The 6,957-nt window shown below is 40.4% G+C and overlaps 1 long non-coding RNA gene across 1 annotated transcript; it reads left to right on the top strand.

The window, feature by feature from the left end:
• Positions 1-348: 348 nt before the first annotated feature.
• On the top strand, positions 349-6,481 carry LOC142362288 (uncharacterized). Its single transcript, XR_012764919.1, has 3 exons — positions 349-637; positions 2,480-2,866; positions 6,036-6,481. It is a non-coding gene; the product is annotated as an uncharacterized LOC142362288 (long non-coding RNA).
• The last annotated feature ends 476 nt before the right edge of the window (positions 6,482-6,957 follow it).

The following is a 6,957-nucleotide window of genomic DNA, read 5'->3' on the forward strand; positions in this document are numbered from 1 at the left end:
AAGACAGAAGAGAGGAGAAGATGATGACTGAACTGACCCCTAGAGCACAGAAACGAGAGCCTGCTGTGGGCTGCAGCCCTTGGCTGGTGGTGCCACCCTGTCCCCCAGGCTCACTCCTGCTGAAGGTGGGCGACCTTGGTCCCTGCTGTCTCTGGCACAGCCCAGAGCCTTGCACAACCACAGCAGCCTCTCCACCCCTTGCTGGCATCAGTGCTCCAACCAGCAGCAACTTGTCTTTGCAAATGTGCTTTGGTAGCTTAGGATAAGTAAACAGGGAGGAGGACCCTGATGAAGAGCTTTACTGAACCTAAAAATACTTGGGAAATTGTGCTAGAGAAGGCCCTCAATCTATCCAACTGCAAGTCCGCCTCAAGCCCCTAGGGGTATTTGGTTTGGTCCTGACTATGTGATTTACAATGTAGGTGATGCAGTAGTGTTTTATACTGCTAGCATACCTATTGCCCTTGTCTAGCTGAGAAGAAACGTCCCTGAAGAATCCTATGCACATTCTTTCTGCACCTGGAAAACACTGGGTGAGAAGTGTAATGATCACATCCACTGTGGACTCACACTGGATTATACCCAGAAGCATCTCAAAGAAACTTAGATGTGTTTTCTGTCTGCTTGAAGTCAAGAGGTGAGTTTTATTCCCCTTCCAGGCATAACTGTGCAGATGATCTGGCATCTTGAATATGGTCAAGCTATTCTTACGTGACAAATCTAGGAGGGAGTTCAGTACAAAGGCAATGAAGAAAGTAGTCCATTGTTAGAGGGAAAAGTTGAAGAGGAAGAAAAAACACCACCAAAAAAGCACTCTACAAACAACTCAAACATCTGCCTGAGTGAGATTTCCTGCACGGAGCCAGTGAATATTACTCTATCTGGTGTTATAAATTGGGTGTGTATATACTACTTGGATGTGTTCCTTAGTCTGGTTTCTTCTGATAAGAGAAAAGGAAAATTAAAGAAGTGACTGTAACTGTAAGAAACCAGGAATATTTTTCGAAATGTTCTGGAGCTTTTCAGTAGCTCTCATGGACTAGGTTGGAAGTCCTCCTCCTACTGTTTTATTAGGATATGCAGGAAGCGTACCTATATCTAATAAAGACACAAGGGTGCTAAATTTGGACTTCACTTCTGCTCTTTACAAATCAGCATGATGATAAGCACTAAAAGTTAAAGAGACTTCAGCGAAATTCTTTCAAAAGACTATTGGGCAAGCTGTTGGGTTTTTTTTCTTTGCATTATGTATACTTCTCTAACTAGACAATATGTCCCCATACCATTGCTCTGATTATACTCACATATAAGATATGAACTTTTGTACTATCTATGAGCGCACTTCCAGTAAAATCTTTTAAAATCTTTGACAGAAATCTTTAAAGTCTCCACATTTATGTAAATGTTAATGTTGTATGAGAATAGCCCAGTGCTTGGCTGATAGCTTCCACCAACTGCAGCTGTCCACACCTTATTGCATGTTGTGGGCTCTTTCACTTTTGCAACAATAGCTCTATGTCTAATAAAGTGTTCTTTAAACTAGTACATACCTTTATAAACTTTGGAAGCAGCTGTCACATGTATGTTAGCTCAGGCATATTTCAGCAATTTTCTCATGGCAGTGGCTGTACTAGGGAATGAGAAATGTGTAAACACACATGGATGCCATCCTGTGTGAACTCCAAGCTCAGCTTCTTGCAGGCAACCCCAGAAAAACAAACATTTGACATGAATTATTCTTTTTAACAGTTATTCACAACAGGCAAATATTATCCTTCTCATTTCTGAGGCATATTCCCAGCAAGAGGAAGATAATATATCTTTAAATTACATTTGTATATGACTCAGTGTATTAAGATATGCAGTTATTTAAAATTAGCAAAACAGTAACTTTTTTTATGACTAACATTTATGACTTGCATTCCTAAAAATCAAGTTGGTCATCACTACGAGCATATTTACAGGATATTTTTGTATGAAATTTACAAAAGAAAACAAAGCTGGTTGAATGGTATAAATAAGTATAGATTCTAATGAATAGCAGAAGCAAGGTTGTTTTCTGTCTGCACTTGGGATATTGTCACTATAAAAGACAAGATCCTGGGAGATTTATGGGGCAGAGTCCTTCAGAGAAAAATGTCAAGGGAGCCAGAACTGAGTGCAGGGGTTGTTCGTCATAAGAAATTGAAAGGAATGTTTGTCTAAGAGTTGATACATGCCCGTAGGACTATTCGGTATCCTTCTTCATCTGCTCTCTCTTAATCAGGGTGAAATTAAATCTTCTGCTAATCAGTATAATCATAGAATCATAGCATCATTAAGCTTGGGAAAGACCTCTAAGATCATCAAGTCCAACCGTCATAAGACCCCACTGGATCCTGAGTTATCAGCTGAGCAGTGAGCATGAAGCAACCTCTTGGCCAAGTTGGAAAGGCTGCATGAGGTGAGAACCTTTCCCTCTTCTTTAATGTTGCTGCAGGCTCCTTCAGGTAGCTCCCATGGGAAGGAAAGCCTATCAGTGACTCTGCGCCGGGGCAAAGGGCTGGCTGGTGCCCCAGAAGAGGCCACGCTGCTCCCTTCAAAGAGGAAACTGGATGCCTTGGATGAGGCTCTGCTGGCACCTGACTAGCTGTGGAGGATAGTCAGTTAGGGCCAACCATCCAGAAGACTGAGATTGTCCAGGACAGCCCTGACACAGTATGTCTTAGGCTCTACAGCAATGATGGTGAGAAAGCTTTTACACCCCTAGCTCCTCCTTCATCCCAAACCTGGCAGTCTGGAGACAGTCTGAGAGCTGCAGCAAGCAGGCGATGAATGGCAGATAATCACCCCATGCCTTTTAAATCCACACATGCCTGACCCACAGGTAAGCTCCCTATATTATACTCCCTCAAAGTCCTGCTTTGGAAGTATTAAAGGTGGAGAAGCAGTGTGTGAATGTTTTTAAAAGCCCACTGATAACCCGTAGGCCACAGGCATGAAAAGCTGGTGTCTCCCACTGATACAGGAATTGCCTTATGCATTTTGTCAAAAGTTTCATACATATTTGAAAGCTAGTGACATATATCCCCTGAACTTTTGCTCTGCCAAATTAGTTAAGGTCTCCGCATAAGCATTCTGACCCTGATTCAGCAAGTAATTAACTATCTACCTCAAGGCCTTCTAAATCAAGAACATTGTGCTGATGAAGAGCATTGTAAGTACCTGGGTTAATTTTAACCTACTGTACACATCAGCATTTCTTTCATACTTCCTCAGGCTTAAAGGACATTAGTTTTTATCTTCTTGCTGCTTTGGCCAGTTCCAAAGGTACTAAAATATTTCTCCAAAAAGCAGCATCATAAGGGGCACAAAGCATATTTTGGTGTCTAGTTAGGTTCAAGTCTATAATTTGGCTAGTGAGGAGTTGATATGCTTTCTGTTAAAGCAGACAGAAGAGGCAAAGAGAAATAAAGGTTCACATCTGTAGTCACAACCCAGCCTGATCTAGCCTGGATGAGCTGCATACCCTGTAAATTTCATATAATCAGTGAATTTGGCTGTGATGTAAGAGATCCCCTGTTACGATAAACTAAGGAGCTGTAGCAAGGCACCAAATATTTGCCTTATGCATACACACTAACCGTGCAAGGGAAACGGAATATTAGAATTTGGGAACAAAGAAAGACAAATAACCTACACCATAATAGAATAAGTCAACATAAGTTAGCAAGAGACAGAAAATTAGTTTCCTTTAAATATGTAATTTGAATTATTGCACAAGCCATACTAGAAATGAAAATTAGCCTTCTTGATTGCTTTAAATAGGTAAATAATGATTTTGTCACATTCCCTGAAGCATACAAATGCTGAATAATGTATCTGGTATGGTGTCCCTATACGTTTCTCTAAAACAATGCTGTACTTCCAAAAAGGGATGGCTTTACTTCTTTAACGAAATAGATCACTGTAATGGCATAGTGAGATCCACTTACTTGGGAAACCAGGCATGGTTTGCATTAAAACTGCATCACAACCTGAATTCTCCAAACTTGGAGGGCTTTAAATGCTTAGTGCACTAGAATCATGTTTTAGTCAGAGAATTCAGAGCTTGATTTGGTGTCTCCTCGAGCTGCCTCGGCAATGTGTATGCCAGGCATGAGGGGGTGGGTTGTGTTGTTCGCTACATTTTATTTATTACAGTAAATGCCATTAATTAGGCTGGTCAAAATCAGAACTGTTTTTTTTTTTAAATAATTTGAAATTAATTTCTAGCTTTAGTGTTTTATTTCTTTAACCCTTTTCTCTCTCTATTTTACATTTCGAAAATTTAATTTCATTGGAATCTGAAACAATATGAAGAAAATTATCTTCAAAATGGGCTTTGAAAACATTTGTTTCCATGGGATAATAAACATGAACCATCTTTCTACCTATGCTAATAATTAACATTCCTTGCTGAGTGAATCCATGTAAGTAAAATGCTTTTGCTGGTGTCAAGGCAGACCCCTCCAATCTCATCACTTATGTTCCCTGGGAAATTTGCCTGCCTGTGCTTGAATAATCTGCTGTCCTTTTAGCTGGCAGATACAGATGTCAAGACTTTGGATTGTTTTCATAACGCTATATCAAACAACTTGGGAACAAATCCCAAACACACTGATTAACAAAATAATATATTCTAATAAGAGTCATGCTTGAAGTATGATAAATAGAAGGGATGATGCTATTTCCCTGCAATGCATCTGGATTTAAACCTTATTTTAAACTACAGATACATCTCACAGTATCATGCTATGTCATATAAATTGGATTTTCTGATGTTTTTTGCACATGCTCATGGAAAGTGTGTAGGCAGGAGAGTAAAGAGTGGAAGGGCACTGTTGTGAGACAACCTTCTTTAGACAACCTTAGAATTCAATTTAATGGCTCCCAGAAAAAAAGTGGAGCCAGTATTTAATGACTGTGACTAAAATTATGTATTTCATCAGCTATAAACTAATCACATTTGTTACGATGAAAAATGATGCAAATACTTACTTTTGATTTTGAGAATGCCAGAAAATTAGAGTCCTGTTACATTATGATTAATTGATTCAGAGTGGTTCTTGTCGAGTAATTTTATGCTTAATAAGAGTCCATCCATTCAATTTGTTATCCGTTCTCTTTTCATAGAAACTATGATGGTCTCAGGTGCAAATTTAAAGTGTCTTTCATAAAATATAGATCTTTAGAAAAAATAAATTATATCTCCAAGATTTATGAACACTCTTTAGAATAATGTAATTTCAAAAAATTCAGATCGATTCATGTGTTTCAAAAAGAAAAAGCCGTTCCAGTGAATTCATATTTTTGCCTTCCTGCAAGAACCAGAAAAAAATAATCAGAATAGCCCGTTAAGAACTGCATGGTATACAGTTAATCTATCTTTAATTCTGTATGCCAGCCTGAAATATTTCACGTAGATACACAATACCCATACTGTACCCTGTTTCTGGCAGATAATCAGGAAACTATCATTAGTTAGTGATTAATTAAGGGAGGTACACCTGAAGTCATTATGACCAGTGGGTACTGGCAGGCATCATGTTTATTTTTTGCAAATTTAATCTTGTCAAGCTGCATTAGGACACAAGATGTCATATTAGCTTATCCTGTATGACAGCTGATATGATCACACTATGACACAATGCACACTGAACAGTGACACGCAATATACCAAAATACGACAGCAAAGGTGGACCTTGGAAAAAAAAAAGTTTTCTGAAAATGAACATGAAAACACACTGAACAAAATGTCTGCCTGTAATCAGTAATTTACGTTAAACACAAATGCCTTGTCCTCCTCACATTGCGTGAACATATATACATCACCAGGACCAGGACCGCACCTGAATCTCCTATTACAATCAACGTGAGTGGAAGAGCCAGAGGAACTGCCAGTACGATGCTGGTTGCATCGAGGGAACAGATTATAGGTCTGAGGAGGTCCAGTTCTACAGCAAATGAAATTTATGATTTCTAATACGCTGAATGAATCTTTGTTCTTTTCACAGTATTGAGAGCAGATAGAAATCGCAGGACTTGGTGGGTTCCTTGAAGCTGTACTTTAACCCATGACTTCAGAGCTACACAGGTACACAGCCTCTCTGGAAGTTGGGTGACTCCACTCGACAGCTCCCAGGCTACTCAAAGAGTACTGTCCTGCTCTTGCAAACTCTCCACTGTCTTTTGCCTCTCATGATGAAAACGGGGACAATTTTGGAACAGGAAGGGATTCCATTCTGCCAAATTTTGGCAGGGGATGCAAATACTCATAGCCCCCAAGTTACTCAGCTGTCGCTGTGATTCCTTTTGCCTTGTGTATAATCTGGTCTTGTTGGCACATAACTGATGTAATATGCAAGCTCTGCTTTACCTTGTTTATTGATGCCTGTGGCAATCTAAGGCTTGCAGTGATCAAACTGGTATGCGTCTGTTCACGGTCCACCCTGGGAGCCCCCGCAGAGTATTTTCTCAGGCATCCATCTGCACTCCCTCTTGCCAAACTCCACTCTACACAAATAAAGTTGCTCGAAGTGCATAATTTTTCATTGTGATATGTGTGATTACAGAATAACAGAATCACAGAATGGTAGGGGTTGGAAGGGACCTCTGTGGGTCATCTAGTCCAACCCCCCTGCCGAAGCAGGGTCACCTACAGCAGGCTGCACAGGACATTGTCCGGGTGGATCTTGAATATCTCCAGAGAAGGAGACTCCACAACCTCCCTGGGCAGCCTGTTCCAGGGCTCCGTCACCCTCAGAGTGAAGTTCTTCCTCATGTTCAGATGGAACTTCCTCTGCTTCAGTTTGTGCCCGTTGCCCCTTGTCCTGTCGCTGGGCACCACTGAAAAGAGTCTGGCCCCATCCTCCTGACACACACCCTTCAGATATTTATAAGCATTTATTAGGTCCCCTCGCAGCCTTCTCTTCTTCA

The sequence above is a fragment of the Opisthocomus hoazin genome, chromosome 8 (genome assembly GCF_030867145.1).
Source record: "Opisthocomus hoazin isolate bOpiHoa1 chromosome 8, bOpiHoa1.hap1, whole genome shotgun sequence".
Classification (NCBI taxonomy): domain Eukaryota; kingdom Metazoa; phylum Chordata; class Aves; order Opisthocomiformes; family Opisthocomidae; genus Opisthocomus; species Opisthocomus hoazin.